We start from the raw sequence: 21,538 nt of genomic DNA on the forward strand, positions 1-21,538 counted from the left end.
AATTGGCCCAATTTTCATGGCTTTATTTTTCAACGAAAATGCATTCCTTGGTTGTGTTTATAGCCTGAGTAGCCTATATATTACGTAAAAAAGTGGGGAATTTGATGCATGAAATTTTCGAATATAAAAAAGTTAATCGGCATACTGTGCCGTTTTTAGGCTCAATAAGCCAAACTTTTGACAGCTTTATTTTTGGACGAAAGTTAATTCCTCTATTGTATTTATCCTTAGTATGCCATGTATTTGATTAAAATGCCGTTTTTGGCATACTAACCTATGCCGTTTTTGGTCAATAATGGCCAAATTTTTAAAGCTTCATTTTTCAACAAAAGTGCAATCCTCGGGTGTGCTTAGCCTTAGTATTCTATATATTACGTAAAAAAAGTGGTAAATTTCACCATGAAATTTTAAAGTAAAAAAATTTAATCGGCCAAAATTGGCCACACTTTCACAGCCTTATTTGTCGACAAAGGTTCATTGCTCCATTGTATTTAGCCTTAGTATGCTATGTATTAGATTATAATTGGAAAATTTCACGATGAAATATTCACGTCCCAAACAGAAAATCGACATACTAAACCTCTGCCGTTTTTGGCTAAAATTGAACGAATTTTTACAGCTGTATTTATAAATAAAAAGTGCATTCCTCGGTTGTGTTGAGCATGATTAGCCTATAAATTACATTAAAAGTGGGAAATTTGACCATGAATTTGAAGTAAAAAGATCAAATCGGCATACTTTACCAATGCCGTTCTTGGCCAAAATTTGCTACATTTTCATAGCTAGATTTTCCAAGAAAAAGTGAATTCCTTCATTTTGTAAAGCATTAGTATGCTCTATATTACTTTAAAAGTGGGAAATTTCACGATTAAATTTTCACGTCCCAAAAATAAAATCGTCAAACTTATGCCGGTTTTAACCAAAATAAGCAAAATTTTCATAGCTTTCTTTTTCAACAAAAAGTGCATTCATCAATTGTATTTACCCTTAGTATGCTATGTATTAGATTAAAAGTGGAACATTTTATGATGAAATGTGCACGTCCCAATATAGAAAATCGGCATACTAACCTATGCCGTTTTTGGCCAATAATGGACAAATATTTGCAACTTCATATTTCAACAAAAGTGCAATCCTCGGGTGTGCTTAGCCTTAGTATCCTATATATTACGATAAAAGGTGGGAAATTTCACACCAGGTACTTTCCGCGAGTACTCTTATATAAGCGCACCTCATCTGTGATGAACGCTGCACTTTCCTTATTTTTCATGCAGGGGGCGCTGCAAACCTACGCGCCCCCTGCATGAACGACGGAGGATCAGGGACAGACGTTCGATCGCGTTGGAATCAATATGCAGACGGCGGTCTTCTGGCACGGCCAGCTGTGTCGCCTTATCTCCACCCCAAGATCCCAACCAGGTGAAAGTCCGCATAGAACCGAACCCCGGCAAGGCCATCTACTTAACGACTAGAGAAAATTCACACGAAATGTCGTTTTCAATGAAGTCTTCCAGATGGAAAATGATATCAGCTTTTAATGAAGAAATACAATTATCTAATGCAAAACAATATACAATTCAAAGTTGTTTCATGTTAAAACTTCAAAAGGGAGCATCGGGTGCTTGCATGAATGCGTCGTTCGTGTGCAATTTTCTTCGTGACTTTCCTGGCCCAAGGCCGTAAATGGTTGAGGGGCACCGCACGCAATCAGGCTTGCTTCAACCCCATGGTTGTGAACATCCAGACGTTAATCGGCAAGGACCATTTCTCGTCCTAATTCGACAAAATCTACGTCAACACGTAATACAAAATTATAATTCGTGTTGTTAAGAATGTATCTCCTCTACGTGTAACTTTTGAGTGGTATGCCTTGTAACAGATGAATGATCCGAGTGTGCTCCCTATTTCAAAGACAATGAGTTGCTCCAGAGGGAGATGCTTCCTGAAAACACAAAAGTACCCATTGACCTGTATCACAAGAACAATGAGTCTCACCTGAGTTATCTGACCAGGTTACTTGCAAAACACACACTGTGTCCTAACATGACTTATTCAATGTTTGACCCTTATAGACAAAAGGTTACATGTACGCACACAATCAGACAAGTATTCATTCTAAATTATTGACAGGCATATGAACAAAATTGAATTACTGCACTGAAATATACTGCATTAGGTTACATCCTATTAACTAGAAGCTAATTAAAAAATACGCACCATCTGCTTAACAGTGTATGTACAACATACTAATGCACCATTCAAAACGAGTCGGCCATTGCATGCTGGCATCTGGGTAAAAAGTTTAGCAAATTCCAAACATTACCTACAAACTCCACAACTGAGATGCCACATCAACCATCGCCCCCTACTGACAGGCTCTTGTCCACATGCAGGCCAGGGCAGGGCCACCACCTTGTGCCACACAGGGGCAGCTGCTACTTGGGGATGCTCTTAGAGTGTTTGAGACGAGAAACGATACAAAACTACGAATTGCAATTAAGCAAGTACAATATGAATGCAATTATGATAACATAGTGAATGCTTAGGAGCTTATTGGCTCTCGCTCCTGGTTAGAGACCTACCCAACACACAGGTCCACAAAGACTGGCCGCTCTTACCCTGCAAGTTGAACCTAGGAACTGAGTGTTCAACTTCACATTCTTGTCATTAAAGGCCTGTGACAAAGGTGCATCTATTGGAGCGGCATCGTCTAAGGCAGTGGTTCTTAACCTTGTTGGAGGTACTGAACCCCACCAGTTTCATATGCACATTCACAGAACCCTTCTTAATGGGAAAAATAAAATAATTTTTTCAAATTCAAAACATGTTTTACTGGTGCACAATCATGAGTCAGGTGTGTGTCTTAACCTCCACCGAACCCCTGAGACTGACTCACCGAACCCCTGGGGTTCGATCGAACCCAGGTTAAGAACCACTGGTCTAAGGCTTAGGCATCTCCCGGGTCTCCATTTGACTTTGTATTGTCTCGGAGGAAGTCCACCCACACCTCCACTTCCACAAACTGCTGGGAGTTGCCTCGCTCGGCCTCACAGTCAGAATTCTCCTCCTGCTTCACGTTGCCTCCAGCGATGTGAAGGTCCGATTTGGGAGTTGAATCTTCATCTTCACATTTTACCTTCACTTCTTCGCTCTTCACCATCACGTCTTCATATTTCACCTTCACCTCTTCATATTTCACCTTGATTTCTTTAAAAGCGTCCAAGCTGGGATTTTCTTCCAGTTCTTGTTTGATGAGGGATGGGCTCATTGAGGCACTTTGACTTTCACAAGCTGATTTCACACTCCACTCCTTGTGGATTTTCTGATGCTTGCGTGTTCTCTGGTGTCTTTGAAGATTTGGTGAAAGTGTAAACGCCTTCTCACACACACTGCACTTGAAGGGTTTCTCTCCCGTGTGTGTTCTCTTGTGTATTACAAGAGCAGATGACTGTGTAAACGCCTTCCCACACACACTGCACTTGAAGGGTTTCTCTCCCGTGTGTGTTCTCTGGTGTGCTACAAGAGCAGATGAATCTGAAAACGGCTTCCCACACACACTGCACTTGAAGGGTTTCTCTCCCGTGTGTGTTCTCTGGTGTATTACAAGAGTAGATGACTGTGCAAACGCCTTCCCACACACACTGCACTTGAAGGGTTTCTCTCCCGTGTGTGTTCTCTTGTGTGTTAGAAGAGTAGATAAATATGAAAACGCCTTCCCACACACACCGCACTTGAAGGGTTTCTCTCCCGTGTGGGTTCTCTGGTGTGCTACAAGAGTAGATGAATCTGAAAACGCCTTCCCACACAAAGTGCACTTGAAGGATTTCTCTCCCGTGTGTGTTTTCTGGTGTTTTAAAAGAGCAGATGACTGTGCAAACGCCTTCCCACACACACTGCACTTGAAGGGTTTCTCTCCCGTGTGTGTTCTCTGGTGTGCTACAAGAACAGATGACTGTGCAAACGCCTTCCCACACACACTGCACTTGAAGGGTTTCTCTCCCGTGTGTGTTCTCTGGTGTTTTACAAGAGCAGATGACTGTGCAAACGCCCTCCCACACACACTGCACTTGAAGGGTTTCTCTCCCGTGTGTGTTCTCTGGTGTGTTACAAGAGCAGATGACTGTGCAAACGCCCTCCCACACACACTGCACTTGAAGGGTTTCTCTCTTGTGTGAGTTCTCTGGTGCCGTGTCAAATGTTCAGGACGATCCGTGCTGTATGCACACCGGTCGCATTGTTGCCTTTTTGCACCGAGCCGCGCCGAGTGCCTTTGCTCCATCAGACCACTTCTGCAGAGGCAGCGATAGCTGCAGACAGAAACAAAGAATATCCACACCATCTACACATCAGTATCGAGGCACAGAGGAATGCATATACACAGTCACACGTGACTTACACGTCTATAGTTATTCATATATTTATGATATAGTAAAAAAAAAGTGTCCCAAATTCATCACACAGGCTGTTATGGCACACAATGAGAGGCCAAATGGTCATAAACATGCCTGGAAGCCCTCGTATCTTCAAAATGAACGTTAACCCAAAACTCAGCACACAATTTCAGCTGTTTGGCTTCTAAATAAATGTTTATGAAAGCTAAATTCAACTGACATAGCAAAGGGTGTTGAAAATAATACTATTTGTCATGCACAAATGCATAAATTAATGTTCAATCGCAACTTAGGTGTGAAGCCAGGCACAGATGTCCTTGATTGCTGGGATGAGCAGTTCCGACTTCAGCTGCTGCACGTGTGTGCTGTGATCACTTCCTGACTCCATTCTTACAAAGAGTTCCAGAGGAAAACTAAAATAAACTACTGTTTTGATATAACCTCTGTGCTCAATAGAGTTAATAGACTTTACTGCAAATACAAACTTGACACTGTCACACACTCAGAGGTGGAGCCAGGATTTTCAGATAGGGGGGGGAAACCCCTCCAGCAATGAAAAATTACAGGAGTTGTTAGTGAGATAGGAGTTGTTAGTAAGAAAGGACTTGTCCCTTGCTTTTCATTCGACGCGTGTGATCGTCATCGCGCTCGCTGAACGTGTTGATGCCTTCAGGAAAGAAAAATAGACTTTTGTATTTTGGGGGGGGGGGGGAGAATGACCATGACGTATGTGGCATCAACCCGCATCACACCTGAGCTAAGCGCTCTGCAATGCTTACCCCCCTACCACATGGCTCTTCGCGCGCCGTACTTCTAGAGCTGTTCACAGCGTGCCGGGAGATTTTAGGTGGCGCTTCGCTCCTGGCCGATTAAGTCATTGGCTTCTCGGAGTTTCAATACAAATCCGTGTGAAGAACGGGTACAACTGGCATCTTAAATATAAAGCAGAACTTACACCTGTTTGTTTGTGTGAAGCAGCAAAAACTCTCCAACGCTGTGAGCTCTGGCGTCATGAAATTTTCACAGCTTATGCTGTCTGGAATTTCTAAGCGAACGCCGCGTCATTCCCTTCCCGAGTGGCAAAAATCGACCTGACGTAGCAGTGGGTTCAGGTTGAATTTCCTTGAGTGAAAACATCCGATTTAGGTAAATTGAAGTGTTTCGGCTTCTTTCTTGCATGCATCAATTTTTTCAGGGTTTTTCATTGAATTATGAGGGAATATTAAATTAATCCAAGACAAGAATCCAAGTCCCGGGCAAAGCCGGGTAGTGAAGCTAGTTACTAATAAACCCCAATGATCCTATCGAAATTACGGATTTCTATCGGATCGTTGGGGGGGCACGTGCCACCCCACCCCCACTGGCTCCACCACTGTCACACACTGGCAGCATGGTTCACAGGTGGTGGTGTGTCCAGACCCACGCCTGGCCACCTTCACCTGCTCAGTATTAATGCTTCCTCACTCCACCAAGTAATTCATTGAGGATCAACCAACACAGCCGAGGCTGCGTGTCTCTCTGTGGTGAGATGTTAACTACCTGTCCTGGCATACAGGAAGTCGTGGGTTCGATTATATTTGTAGTTTACGTGTCTCTCTCTCTCCCCGTGGTCGCGTGGATTTCCTTCCCGATCCCCGGGTTTCCCCTCCACATGTAGAGAGTGAACACCGCCACGCGTCCAGAGTGAACACCGCCACACGTCTAGAGTGAACACCGCCACGCGTCTAGAGTGAACACCACCACGCGTCTAGAGTGAACACCGTCACACGTCTAGAGTGAACACCGCCACGCGTCTAGAGTGAACACCGCCACACGTCTAGAGTGAACACCGCCACGCGTCTAGAGTGAACACCGCCACGCGTCCAGAGCGAACACTGCCACGCGTTTAGAGTGACCACCGCCACGCGTCTAGAGTGAACACCACCACGCGTCTAGAGCGAACACCACCACGCGTCTAGAGTGAACACCGTCACACGTCTAGAGTGAACACCGCCACGCGTCTAGAGTGAACACCGCCACACGTCTAGAGTGAACACCGCCACGCGTCCAGAGCGAACACTGCCACGCGTTTAGAGTGACCACCGCCACGCGTCTAGAGTGAACACCACCACGCGTCTAGAGTGAACACCACCACGCGTCTAGAGTGAACACCACCACGCGTCTAGAGTGAACACCGCCACGTGTCTAGAGTGAACACCACCACGCGTCTAGAGTGAACACCACCACGCGTCTAGAGTGAACACCGCCACGCGTCTAGAGTGAACACCGCCACGCGTCTAGAGTGAACACCACCACGCGTCTAGAGTGAACACCACCACGCGTCTAGAGTGAACACCACCATGCGTCTATAGCGAACACCACCACGCGTCTATAGTGAACACCGCCACACGTCTAGAGTGAACACCACCACGCGTGTAGAGTGAACACCACCACGTGTCTAGAGTGAACACCACCACGCGTGTAGAGTGAACACCACCACGTGTCTAGAGTGAACACCACCACGTGTCTAGAGTGAACACCACCACACGTCTAGAGTGAACACCACCACGTGTCTAGAGTGAACACCACCACGTGTCTAGAGTGAACACCACCACGTGTCTAGAGTGAACACCACCACGTGTCCAGAGTGAACACCACCACGTGTCTAGAGTGAACACCACCACGCTGTTGACGAGCCTCACCTTGTTGTTGTTGTGGGCAGGTCGCTTGTGAAAACAAGAGCGGTACAGCAGCTCAAGCGGGCGTGGCCTGGTAAAAATAAAAACTGTGTTAATGTTTAAAGTAAAACAAAGGTACAAAGTGGCGAGCCGGGTCAAGACAAATTCAACTTAAGCGAGAGAATTGAAGCGAACGCGACCAGGCGAGGGCAGGAGGCAAGGCCCCGCGTTGTAAAGTTACAACGTGGACATCGCTTCCATGCTCGCTGCTACTCAATTGACATCCCGACGAGAGAGAGAGAGAGGCTCTACCTCGGTACACAACCACCACCACAACAACAACCACAACAACAACCACCACAACCACAACAACCACCACCACCGCGATGAGAATTTCTCACCTCAGATTTCAGTGCACGGGCCGAGCGGCAACTTCCTGGTCCCTCGTGACGTCACGCGGCAGCAGGTGACATGACGTCACTCGCGGGGTACAATGACATTCCCCTCTCACAATGAGCGGCTCTCAACTCGCGACGACTTTCATGAATAAATTATGTTAATGAGCCGCCAGTCACCGGGCGTGGCTTTGCCCAAATAAGGATTGGCACTGGAACAGTTATCGGCAGCGGCTGGGTGGATGTGACGTCACGCTCAAGAGCACGGTGGTCGGGTGGTGAGTGACATGACGTCACTAACGAGGCACATTTCCCCCTGGCGTTTGACGCCGATGAGGTCACGCTGAGCGGTGACGTCAGAGAGCGGGGTCGGAGTTCAAGTTTGTTGACAGAAAGGGAGCGGCAGTGTCGACTCAGCCTCAAACGAGTCCCCGGTGCGGTGTGTAGTCAACATCGCCAGCACTGGGGAGACAAAGGCGGCCGGGCGTGGTGCTGGCCACCCACCCCCCCCTCGTGTGCCGTGACGTGGCTTGGCTCTCCAGCACACCGCTGGCGACATTTCACGATGACATTTTCACGTCCATGAAAAGACAATCGCCATACTAACCTAGGTCGTTTTTTTGGCAAAATTTACCCAATTTTCCGAGCTTTGTTTTTCTACTAAAAGTGCATTCCTTGGTTGTGTTTAGCCTGAGTAGCCCATATATTATGTAAAAAAGTGGGGAATTTCATGCATGAAATTTTCGAATATAAAAAAGTTAATCGGCATACTGTGCCGATTTTTAGCCCAAATAAGCCCAACTTTCACAGCTTTATTTTTGGACGAAAGTTAAGTCCTCTATTGTATTTACCCTTAGTATGCCATGTATTAGATTAAAAGTGGAACATTTTATGATGAAATGTTCACGTCCCAATATAGAAAATCGGCATACTAACCTAGGCCGTTTTTGGCCAATGGCCAAATTTTTACAGCTTCATTTTTCAATAAAAGTGCAATCCTCGGGTGTGCTTAGCCTTAGTATTCTATATATTACGATAAAAAGTGGGAAATTTCACCATTAAAATTTTTAGTAAAAAAATAAAATCGGCCAAAATTGGCCAAACTTTCACAGCCTTATTTGTCGAAAAAAGTTCATTGGCTCCATTGTATTTAGCCTTAGTATGCTATGTATTAGATTAAAAGTGGAAAATTTCACGATGAAATGTTCACGTCCCAAACAGAAAATCGACATACTAACCTCTACCGTTTTTGGCTAAAATTTTACGACTTTTACAGCTGTATTTTAAAATAAAAAGTGCATTCCTCGGTTGTGTTGAGCCTGAGTAGCCGATATATTACATTAAAAGTGGGAAATTTCACCATGAAATTTGAAGTAAAAAGATCAAATCGGCATACTTTACCAATGCCGTTCTTGGGCAAAATTCGCTACATTTCCATAGCTAGATTTTTCAAGAAAAAGTGAATTCCTCCATTTTGTTAAGCATTAGTATGCTCTATGTTACTTTAAAAGTGGGACATTTCACCAAAGGAAATGCCCCACACCAGGCCCTGGCTCCACAAGATACCACCCTTATGGCGTTCTTGGTTTTGTGCCCAAGTGACACATTTGCTGCCAACCTGCTCTACCATTAAGTTCCCTCCGACTATACACGGACTGCTAAAAACATGGAAGCGAAGTGCTGCTGACGGTGAATCGGATGCCTTAGGACGAGTCTACACAGTTCATCCCAACAATCAGCAGTGCTACTTTCTCCCAATGCTTCTCCATGTTGCCAAAGGGCACACATCTTTTCAAGACCTATAAACAGTGGAACGAGTTGTCTGTCAAACATACAGGAAAGCTTGCAATCTTCATGCAATTCTTGCGCATGATCACCTTATTCATAAAGCTTTGACAGAAGCTTCTGTTGGTCAGTCCCCTTTCCAACTGACATTGCTCTTCTGCATGACTCTTCAAGTTTGCAGCCCATCTAACCCCATGGGACTCTGGCAAAAATACAAAGAGGGCATGAGAGAGGACATCCTCCACGGAGCTCAATAACAAGATACTAACCTGGACGTCAACTTTTCTGATGTTATCTTCAAACAGGCCCTCATCCTCCTTCACGACAAACTGCACTCCATTGCTGGGAAATACTTCACGTCTATGGGACCACCAACACCCTACAGGGACAACCTGCATGCTCTTGCTCAAGAGATACTACGTGAAATATGCTATTATGCTTGACAGATTCTTAAAAACTTTAGGAAAATTAACCAAAGCTGATGGATGCACAAATAGAAGCCTACACGGAAATCTTGGAAGACATTGAGACTACAAATCGAGTCATTTTTATCCTTGATGCACCTGCCAGTACTGGGAAGACCTTTGTTTTAAAACTGCTCCTCGCAAAGGCTTGCCAGAGAGAGAAAATTGCTCTAGCTGTGGCATCACAGGGGATTGCTGTGTAAGTCGATGTGTGTGTGTATTTGAGTCCATATGTGTGTTTAGGTAAATGTGTGTGTGTAAGTCGGAGTATCTGTGTCTTTTTTGCCCAGGCAATGCCAGATGTTTGTGTGTGTACGTCGATGTGTGTGTAAGTCCAAGTGTGCATATTAGTCCATGTGTGTGCATGGCTTCATGTGAGTCACTGTGTGTGTGCGTCTATCTGTGTCAGTTGATGTGTGTATGTACATCGATGTGTGTGTGTGTGTTAGTCCATAGGTGCTCGCTAACAGCACTTGACCCGACAGTCTGTTAAGGCTGTATTGGGGATCTTTGTCTTTGTGTATTGGGAGCAAGTTTGAGTGGCGTGTAGTCGTGGGAGCTGAACGGGCGCCTGCTGCTACTGACAATCGTTGACTCCGGTGGGACAGACGCTGATAGACAGACACAGACAGACAAGACAGGCGGACAGACACAGCCAAGAGGAGCAGAGAGACACAGAGACGACATAGACAGAGACAGGCAGAGAGAGAGACACATAGAGGCGAACAGACACAGACGGACAGCGAGATGTTGAATCGAACTCACTGAACTCGCTCCATTGAAAGAGATTCCTCGATCTTTGCCCATCCCCAGAAGTCGTTCTCGTTTCTATTAATTTCATTGTGTGTGGTGTGTAGTGTAAGTGTAGGGATGTTGGAGAGAGGGCCGTTATGCATGGCAGCCTATGGGAAAGAAACACAGTGGGCGGGGCTACGTGTGTGCACAGGGAGATGCCCTCTGCGACGTCCGAGCCAGACACCCTGGGGGGGGGCTGGTTCGGCGTTACGATCCCCCGGGGCCCCACCCCTCAAGGAGGGTTGGGTATAAAAAGGGGTCGTTATATGGGCTTAGTCAGTTATGTTATAGTTAAGCTAAGAAGTCGGAAGACGTCGTAGCTAGAGCCCTGGACTCCCCCTGATCGCCGCCCTTATCAGGGCCCCACGGGATCAGGCTCGAGCCAGTGGCGTGGTCCCGTGAACCAGAGCCAGTGCTCTGGGACTCCGGGTACCGTAGCCCGATTACCAGTGTCGGGCCAGACAGCCTCCCCTAGCTCTTTAGTGGAGGACTCAGGGGATAGGCTATGGATAGCTAGGGGTATTCCCTGAGTTATACGGGTGAGGGGGCCGCTACCCCCTCTAGTGCTGTCCTGTACTGGCAACCTGTTAAATAAATATACGTGTGCCTCAACTCCGTTGTCAAGCGTCCTCGACGGGTACTTCATTTGGCGTCAGAAGTGGTAAAATGGAAACGCGCCATACAGCTCGGACCAGGGTACCACGAGAGGAGGACGCCGCGGAAATCGCCGAGCCCGAGACAGAGCAACAAGATGGGGTGCAGCCGGAGCCTGGCGCCTTCTCACGGGACGTCAGCATGGAGAGGGGCCGCAGCCAGATGCACTACGACTGGCTCACGAACGGCTGGCGGAGCTACTTTATGCCGCTGCCGCCACACTGGAAGGCATTACGCGGTTGGGGGCTGGTGGTCCACCGCAGGGCGAGGAGAACCGGCGGCCGGAGCACTTTCCCGCCATTTCAGCGACTTCAAAATTTGAATTTCCCGCCATGGACGCCGCGGCTGTTCGGGGCGTGGCCAGCTTAGACATCGGCTCCGACATCGCCGTCGCCGGGGCTGCAGCGTCATCGCAGCCGAAGGATGCGTCATCGCTGCCGCGACAGGCGATGCCATCGGCCAGTCGCGCCGAGGCACCGCCAAAGGGAGGTGAAAGCAACCTGCGGGAGTCCACATCGACCGCTGCGCTTCACCAAAGACTGCCCCCGCTGAAAGAATTCATCGGTGCGGAGGGTGACTGGGGCGGCTTCCGGCGACGCTTCCTCGCCCATCAGGAGATGGCGCGGTGGTCCGACGAGGAGGCCCTTTGCGCGCTGCCGGCGCTCCTCGATGGGGACGCGCTCGCCGCACTCACGTCGGCGCCAAAAGAGAAGCGGGCTACACTACCAATGGCGCTACAGCTGCTGGCCGGGGTCTATGGACCTTCAGCCGAATGCCGTCAGCAGTTCTACGATCGCAGGCGGGGTGAAAAAGAGTCGCCTCTGGCTTTCCGGACAAGTCTTCTGGCGCTGGCAAAAACAGCCTTTCCCCGCATGGACGACGACGGCGTGGACGCAATGGTCGCGGAGAAGATCCTCCTCTTGGCGGACGACCTCGACATCGTCGTCATCGCACAAGGGGATGCAGAAATGACCTCCCTCCAGGCTGCGCGACTCCTCCACGCCAACCTTCTGCAGCAGCGGCGAAAGGCAAACAGGGCATCGGCTGGGCGTGCGGTGGCTGCAGCCACCCTTCCGTCAGAAGAACTTTATGCCGTCGACCATCGACGGCAACAGACGACGGGGGGCGCGGCCGGGTCGGGACGGGTCGAGGCGTTTCGACCGTCCATCGTCTCCATCGGCGCTCCCGCGGTGCTTCAACTGCGGCATCCGGGGCCATGTCGCCTCGGGGTGCCGTTCTCCTCGACAGCGGGGGACGACGCCTCGACAGGACGCCGGCCCTCCTCTTCCTCCTCCCAAGCTCCAGCACCATGATCCGGCGAGTCGCGGCACCTCACATGTTTGGCCAACGCACCCACCTGTCGCACACTCTCGCACCGTAACGAACGGGGGGCCGGTGGGGCGCTGCGATGGACCGGCGCGGATCACTGCGGGGACTCAAATCGAGCCCGAGCGGTGGTCCGTGTTGGCCCATCGCGTGGTGGCCGCGGCGTCGGGATCGTCGGCCGTGGTCGGTTACATTGATGGGGTGGAGGTACGCATCATAGTCGATACAGGGGCATCGGCGACAATTATTTCGGAACTAATTTACAATATTCTACCGGTGCAGAGCCGTCCTTTGCTACCGGTTAATGTCCCTTTCTATGCCGCTAACGGGGGCTCTCTCGGCATCGTGGGACAGATTCGAGCGCAAATTTCTATCGGGGACATCAAATTGTCGGGGCCGATTTTTGTCTCCTCCTCACTGGCAGTTCCGTGCCTGCTGGGGACGGACTTCTTGGGCAGGATGCCAATTCGTATTTTGATCGACCAAGGATGCATTGAGCTTCCGTCGGGGCGACGTATGGCGTTCCTGCCTTCCCCTGTAGCGACTCGGACGGCGTTCGCGACGGTACCGGCGTTCGTCGTAAAAACAGTGCGTGTGCCGCCGGGGGCACAAATGCTGGTACCCTCTTAAACTTCGTAGGCCCTTCGCTAAGGGTGTTGGGGATCAGGGTGTTGTGCTGGGGCCGTCTAGGGCCGGGGTTAATGGGCCTCATTTAATTCCGGCCCAGACCATCGTAAGGGGGGACGAGGATCCCTTCATCGCGGTCCTCAATGTCGGGTCGCAGACAGTAGTGGTTCCCCAAGGGACTGTGCTCGCTCACGCGACGCCGGTGCCCTGCGAGGAACCTGCCGTGAACCACATTGACACTGCTGCTCAGACGCACCCGCATTCGGACGGCGATGAAGGGTGGCTCGACGCGCTTTGTGCGGGATCGACGAACCTGTCCAATTTAGAGCGCCAACGGCTTAGATCGCTGCTAAAGGAATTTTCCGACGTTTTCAGTCGGAATAAATACGATTTGGGTTGTACTCACCTGCTGCGTCACCATATTGACACGGGTGACAGCGCGCCTATTCGCCAAAATCCTTTTCGGTTGAGTCCCGCCGAAAAGGACCATGTCAAATCGGCTGTCGATGACATGTTAGCCGCCGACATTATCTCTCCCTCTACCAGCCCTTGGGGAGCACCGATTGTCCTGGTTAAGAAACAGGATGGCTCGTTGCGGTTTTGCGTAGATTTCCGTCGCCTTAATAAGGTTTCGGTTGCCGACGCATACCCGCTCCCACGGATGGACGAATCGCTGGACGCCTTGGCAGGGAGCGCGATTCTTCTCCACACTAGATTTACTTTCGGGATTCTGGCAGCTTCCTCTGGACGATGACTCGAAGCCTAAAACCGCTTTCCGTACACCGCACGGTCCTGTTCCAATTCAACCGGTTACCGATGGGCTTACACTCAGCGCCGGCAACCTTCCAGCGGTTGATGGAATTGGTTTTGGCTGGATTGCAATGGGAATCGTGCCTGATTTATTTGGATGACGTAATTGTTTTTGGAAGAACCTTTGACGAACATCTCCAGAGGCTGCGGGCGGTTTTCCAAAGGATGCGGGCTGCTAATTTGAAATTTAAGCCCCAAAAATGCTATTTGTTTCGCGAGGTCAGTGCGTTATTTGGGGCACATCGTGGGCGCTCGGGTATTGCTACCGATCCCGCCAAAACGCAGTGTGTCAGCTCCTGGCCAATTCCGACCTCGGTGGGGGAGGTGAGGAGTTTTATTGGCTTCGCTTCATATTACCGACGGTTCGTCGCTAATTTTGCTACAATTGCCAAACCCCTACATGCTTTGACATCAAAAGGGTTCGGTTCCACTGGGGTCGGGATGAGGAAGTAGCTTTCTGCTCCCTTCGGGATGCATTGGTGAAGGCTCCTCCTTTGACTTACCCCGATTTTTCGAGGCCGTTTTTGCTCGACACCGACGCGAGCAACACAGGTATCGGAGGCGTGCTTTCCCAGGTGGTTGATGGCGTGGAACGGGTGGTTGCGTACGGCAGTCGGGTGTTGTCTCCAGCGGAGCAAAAATATTGTGTCACCCGTAGAGAACTGTTGGCAATTGTTTTCTTCATCCAACAGTACCGCCCATATCTGTACGGTCAGCATTTCACTGTCCGTACGGATCATGCGGCACTGCAGTACGCCCTGAAGGTTCAACAGCCATCGGGACAATTGTCCCGATGGCTGGAGGTCCTCCAGGAATTCGATTTTGACACCACCTATCGTAAGGGCATTCGCCACACAAATGCGGACGCTCTGTCGCGCATGCCAACCACCTCCGAATGCGCATGCCTCCTGGGGTCGGGGCGTTGCAAGCCAGCTGGGGACATGACGGTTCCAGTCCTGGCGGCCGCCGCCGATGTTGACACATCGCTCCCCGATGAGATCGGGAAACAGGGAAGGGATTCCCTGCTTGGGTTGCCTGTGATTGAGTGGGGACGCCTCCAGATGGAGGACGCCTCCCTCCTCGCGCTGCGTCGTCGCGCCAGGGAGAGGGGGTGTGGGACGGGTGATGCCGACAATTGGGAAATACACGCGGGCTTGTCATGCATTGGGACGGTAAATCCCACCGTCACCGGCTGGTAGTTCCTGCGGGGTACGGGGTAAGGTGGTGTGGGCTGCTCATGAGCGCCTCCTCCACCTGGGTACCCAAAAGACCCTCGCCTCGCTCCAGCTGGATTTTTTTTGGCCGGGCATGACACGGGATGTCACGGATCTGCTGGCAGCATGCCCCCGGTAGTGCGCAACGCAAACCACCAGCTCGGGAGTCGAACCCGCCGTTTGCAGTCCATCACAGTCTCCAGGGTGAACGAACTCGTAGCGTTGGATATCCTGGGGCCGTTTCCCGCCACCCCTAGGGGCAATAGATATTTGCTAACAGGGGTCGAATACTTCACACGCTGGCCTATGGCCTGGCCCCTGGCAAATCAGTCGGCAGCAGCCATCGTGGACGCCTTTGTCCAAGGCTACGTCAGGGACAAAGGTGCTCCGGAGCGGCTGCTGACCGACCAGGGTAAAAATTTTTCCGGGAACCTCCTCAAACAAGTCTGTGATCTCCTAGGTACAAAGAAGATTCGTACCTCTCCCTATCACCCACAAACTGACGGGATGGTCGAGCGTCTGCATCGTACCATCACGTCTATGTTGTCGCACCTGGTTTCGGAGTCACAGACCAATTGGGACTTGCAAATTCAGGGGGTCCTGGCAGCATATCGATTGGCCCCCCATGCTGCCACGGGATTTTTCACCCTTCTTTCTCATGTATGGTCGCGAACATGACCCACCTGTTCGGGCACAGCTGCAGATCCCCGCGCCTCTAGGTAAAATAAAATTGGACGAGCACGTTAAATTTAACCTTCAAAGCTAACTGAGGCGCGGGATGCTGCCATGCTCAATTCCCGCATGCGCCAAAAGGCGAATGAGCGCCTCAGACTCGCGCGCGCGCACGTGCCTGCAGTGGAAGCCAGGGGACAGGGCATGGCTGCACTGTCCCCAGGTACCGCTTGCGACCTCCTCGAAAACTGGTACGGCCATGGCGGGGCCCCGTCGAGGTGGTCGAGGTTTTGCGACCGCAGTGCGTTCGTATCAAGTGGGGGAGGCGCCGGTGGTTCGTTCACCCCTCTAGACTAAAACCCTTCGTTGCGGTGCGGGGCTCTGCCTCCACACGCGCAGGGCCAAGCATGTGAGGGGTCGACCGACCCGGAGGGTCCGCCTCTGTTGATCTCACCGTGACGTCTTGCCGGTTGCCCCGCCCCCAGGTTCTCCCGGAATGACGGGCTCGCGCACATCCCTCACGGGGGATGCGAGGGTCCCGCCACTCCAATTGCGGACTCGCCTCGGATGGGACAGCGGCCACCGAATGGTCCGCCATCTGAGGTTGGCCCTTGGTGACGGGCCTGCGGCAAGGACGCGCGCTAAAATGCGCAGACTCTTATAAAAACACTGGAACGCGAACAAGAAGTGAAAACGAAACGAAAATAAGAAGAAAATTTTTTTTTATTTTTTTTGCGTTTCTGGTACACTTTCGTGTGCTATTGTTACTGGACGCTGCGTTCGTGTGGCGCTCTTGGCGCGTTGTTGTATTATGGCTGTGTGTGTGTGTGCGTCTTGTGTGCGTGTTGTGTGTGCGCTGAGGGTTCCGGGAAATGGTACATATCTTGCCTCTACGGATTTCGTATTATTCGGGGGGGGGGGGCGCGTCGGTTTGTTCTCCCTTTAGGGGCATTGTTAGTGTTGTTGTTCAATTCTCGTTCTGTAAATGAAAAAATGGGGCACACACGGGGGGAGTCAAGGGGTAAAGATTCATTTGTTGAAATTGTTTGCAGCCGGGACGGCTGCGAGGCTATGCGGGGGGGGGGAGTGATGTAGGGATGTTGGAGAGAGGGGCCGTTATGCATGGCAGCCTATGGGAAAGAAACACAGTGGGCGGGGCTACGTGTGTGCACAGGGAGATGCCCTCTGCGACGTCCGAGCCAGACACCCTGGGGGGGGGCTGGTTCGGCGTTACGATCCCCCGGGGCCCCACCCCTCAAGGAGGGTTGGGTATAAAAAGGGGTCGTTATATGGGCTTAGTCAGTTATGTTATAGTTAAGCTAAGAAGTCGGAAGAAGTCGTAGCTAGAGCCCTGGACTCCCCCTGATCGCCGCCCTTATCAGGGACCCACGGGATCAGGCTCGAGCCAGTGGCGTGGTCCCGTGAACCAGAGCCAGTGCTCTGGGACTCCGGGTACCGTAGCCCGATTACCAGTGGTCGGGCCAGACAGCTCCCCTAGCTCTTTAGTGGAGGACTCAGGGGATAGGCTATGGATAGCTAGGGGTATTCCCTGAGTTATACGGGTGAGGGGGCCGCTACCCCCTCTAGTGCTGTCCTGTACTGGCAACCTGTTAAATAAATATACGTGTGCCTCAACTCCGTTGTCAAGCGTCCTCGACGGGTACTTCATAAGCAATGTGGGATATCGATGTACACGGACATGAACAAGATCAGCAGACAAGACGTCTTTCATACTCTTTGGTTCTTTCAGTAAAGTCACGTATGTAGAACAAATAAAATAATAAATAAATCACGAAGTTTCAATCGCAACACGAGCGGTCGTCCTCAGGCGACAACATCCAGACATTGTCGCGGCAGAAGTCACGTGAGCTACAGCTGAGCATTGTTGTAATGCGGTGGGCTCACGCGAAATTGATTTCTGTAAGACGAAGGTACTTTGAAAACCCACTGGCGAATGGCTCTATATATAAGCGCACAACTTTATCTATCTGTGATGAATGCTGCACTTTCCGTCGTTTTCATGCAGGGGGCGCTGTAACCCTACGCGCCCCCTGCATGAACGACGGAGGCACAGTGACAGACGTTCGATCACTGTGGAATCGATCTGCAGACGGCGGTCTTCTGGCACGGCAGCTCTGTGTCGCCTCATCTCCACCTCGCGATCCCAACCAGGTGAAAGTCCGCATCGAAACCGAATCCCCGGCAAGGCCATCTACTTCACGACTAGAGAAATTCACACGAAATGTCGTTTCAATGAAGTCTTCCAGATGTAAAATATAAGCTTTTAATTAAGTACAATTATCTAATTCAAAAACATAATACAATTCAAAGTTGTTTCATTTTAAAACTTCAAAACGGAGCATCGGGTGTTGGCGTGGATGCGTCGTCGTGGAAAATTTTCTTCGGACTTTCCGGGCCCAAGGCCGTAAACGGTTGAGGGGCACCGCAGGCGGTCCGGCTTGCTTCACCCCATGGTTGTCAACTCCAGACATTAATCGGCAAGGCACATTTCTTGTCCTAGTTCGCCAAAAATAATAAGACGTCATGCAAAATTCTAATGAGTGTTGTTGTGGAGAATGTATCTACTAGATGTGCTCTGCCTTGTAACCGAATACAAATCTGTACCAAAAATGCATTCCAAATGTGCTCTTAAAATGACCTCCTTGCTATGAAGCAGATCAGCAGACACGACATCTTTCATTTATCGATCTCTCCACGAAACAAATGAATGTTTTACACAAACTATAACTAGCACAGACTTCTGGGAGCGCGTCATTGATTCAGTGCAAGCCACATGTGGACCCTTATTGGTGCACAGCGTCTCAACAGCAGCCGGGCTTGTTTCAACCGATAGTTAGGGACATCCAGACATTAATCAGTAAGGAGTATTTCTCGTCCTAGTTAGACAAAATCTACGTCAACACGTAATGCAAAATTATAATTCGTGTTGTTGAGAATGTATCTCCTCTACGTGTAACTTTTAAGTGGTTTGCCTTGTAACTGATGAATGATACGAGTGTGCTCGCTATTTTAAAGACAATGAGTTGCTCCAGAGGGAGATGCTTCCTGAAAAACAAAAATACCCTTTGACCTGTATCACAAGAACAATGAGTCTCACCTGAGTTATCTGTACAGGTTACTTGCAAAACACACACTGTGTCCTAACATGACTCATTCAAAGTTTGACCCTTGTAGACAAAAGGTTACATGTACGCACACCATCAGACAAGTATTCATTCTAAATTCGTGACAGGCATATTAACAAAATTTAATGACTGCACTGAAATATACTGCATTAGGTTACATCGCATTAACAAGCTAATTAAAAAAATACGCACCGTCTGCTTAACAGTGTATGTACAACATACTAATGCACCATTCAAAACGAGTAGGCCATTGCATGCTGGCGTCTGGGTCAAAATTGATCAAAAAAATTCTAAACATTACCTACAAACTCCACAACCGAGATGCCACATCAACCATCGCCCCCTACTGACAGGCTCTTGTCCACGTGCAGGCCGGTGCATGGCCACCACCTTGTGCCACACAGGGGCAGCTGCTACTTGGGGATGCTCTTAGAGTGTTTGAAAAGAGATACGATACAAAACTCCGAATTGCCGAGGCAATTAAGCAAGCACCATATAAATGCAATTATGATAACATAGTGAATGCTTGGGAGCTTATTGGCTCTCGCTCCTAGTTAGAGATCTACCCAACACACAGGTCCACAAAGACTGGCCGCTCTTACCCTGCAGGTTGCACCTAGGAACTGAGTGTTCAACTTCACATTATTGTCATTAAAGGCCTGTGACAAAGGTGCATCTATTGGAGCGACATCGTTTCAGGCTTACACATCTACCGGGTCTCCATTCGACTTTGTACTGTCTCGGAGGAAGTCCACCCACACCTCCACTTCCACAAACTGCTGGGAGTTGCCTCGCTCTGCCTCACAGTCAGAATTCTCCTCCTGCTTCACGTTGCCTCCATCGATGTGAAAGTCCGATTTTGGAGTTGAATCTTCATCTTCACATTTTACCTTCACTTCTTCGCTCTTTACCATCACGTCTTCACATTCCACCTTCACCTCTTCATATTTCACCTCGATTTCTTTGAAAGTGTCCAGGCTGGGATGTTCTTCCGGTTCTTGTTTCATGAGGGATGGGCTCATTGCAGAACTTTGACTTTCACAAGCTGATTTCAGACTCCACTCCTGGTGGATCTTCTGATGCTTGTGTGTTCTCTGGTGTCTTTGAAGATTTGGTGAAAGTGTAAACGCCTTCTCACACACACCGCACTTGAAGGGTTTTTCTCCCATGTGTGTTCTCTGGTGTATTTTAAGATCAGATGAACGTGAAAACGCCTTCCCACACACACTGCACTTGAAGGGTTTCTCTCCATGAGGGTTCTCTGGTGTTTTACAAGAGCAGATGAATCTGAAAACGCCTTCCCACACAAAGTGCACTTAAAGGGTTTCTCTCCCGTGTGTGTTCTCTGGTGTCTTACAAGAGCAGATGAATATGAAAACGCCTTCCCACACAAAGTGCACTTAAAGGGTTTCTCTCCCGTGTGTGTTCTCTGGTGTTTTACAAGAGCAGATGACTGTCCAAACACCTTCCCACACACACTGCACTTGAAGGGTTTATCTCCCGTGTGAGTTCTCTGGTGTGCTACAAGAGCAGATGAATGTGCAAACGTCTTCCCACACACACTGCACTTGAAGGGTTTCTCTCCCGTGTGTGTTCTCTGGTGTTCTACAAGAGTAGATGACCGTGCAAACGCCTTCCCACACACACTGCACTTGAAGGGTTTCTCCCCAGTGTGAGTTCTCTGGTGCAGTGTCAAATGTGCAGGACGATCCGTGCTGTATGCACACCGGTCGCATTGATGCCTTTTTGCACCGAGCTGCGCCGAGTGCCTTTGCTCCATGAGACCACTTCTGCAGAGGCAGCGACAGCTGCAGACAGAAACAAAGAATATCCACACCATCTACACGTCAGTATCGAGGCCCAGAGGAATGCATATACACAGTCACACGTGACTTACACGTCTATAATTATTCATATATTATGATATAGTAAAAAAAAAGTGTCCCAAATTCATCACACGGGCTGTTATGGCACACAAAGAGAGGCCAAATGGTCATAAACATGCCTGGAAGCCCTCGTATCTTCAAAATGAACGTTAACCCAAAACTCAGCACACAATTTCAGCTGTCTGGCTTCTAAATAAATGTTTATGAAAGCTAAATTCAGCTGACATAGCAAAGGGTGTTGAAAATAATACTATTTGTGTCACGCACAAATGCATAAATTAATGTTCAATCGCAACTTAAAGGTGTGAAGCCAGGCACAGATGTCCTTGATTGCTGGGATGAGCAGTTCCGACTTCAGCTGCTGCACGTGTGTGCTGTGATCACTTCCTGACTCCATTCTTACAAAGAGTTCCAGAGGAATCTTAATTATGGAGCTTTCGTGACTGCAGGAATTATTCTTTGGTTCTTTCGGTTAAGTCACGTCTAAAGATAAAATAATGAATGAAAATAAAAGCATACTGCTTTTATTTTAATTTATTATTTTATCTTTAGACGTGACTTAACCGAAAGAACCAAAGAATAGTTCCAGAGGAAAAATAAAATAAACTACTGTTTTGATATAACCTCTGTGCTCAATAGAGTTAATAGACTTTACTGCAAATACAAACTTGACACTGTCACACACTCAGAGGTGGAGCCAGGATTTTCAGGTAGGG

General features: G+C 49.3%; 1 pseudogene; it reads right to left on the bottom strand.

Annotated features, from left to right (window-relative positions):
• Positions 1-21,538, bottom strand: part of LOC133360679 (zinc finger protein Xfin-like) — a 265,251-nt pseudogene that overhangs the window by 24,871 nt on the left and 218,842 nt on the right.

This window comes from Lethenteron reissneri, chromosome 69, assembly GCF_015708825.2.
Source record: "Lethenteron reissneri isolate LAM-NWPU_2019-01 chromosome 69, ASM1570882v1, whole genome shotgun sequence".
In the NCBI taxonomy this organism is placed as follows: Eukaryota; Metazoa; Chordata; class Hyperoartia; order Petromyzontiformes; family Petromyzontidae; genus Lethenteron; species Lethenteron reissneri.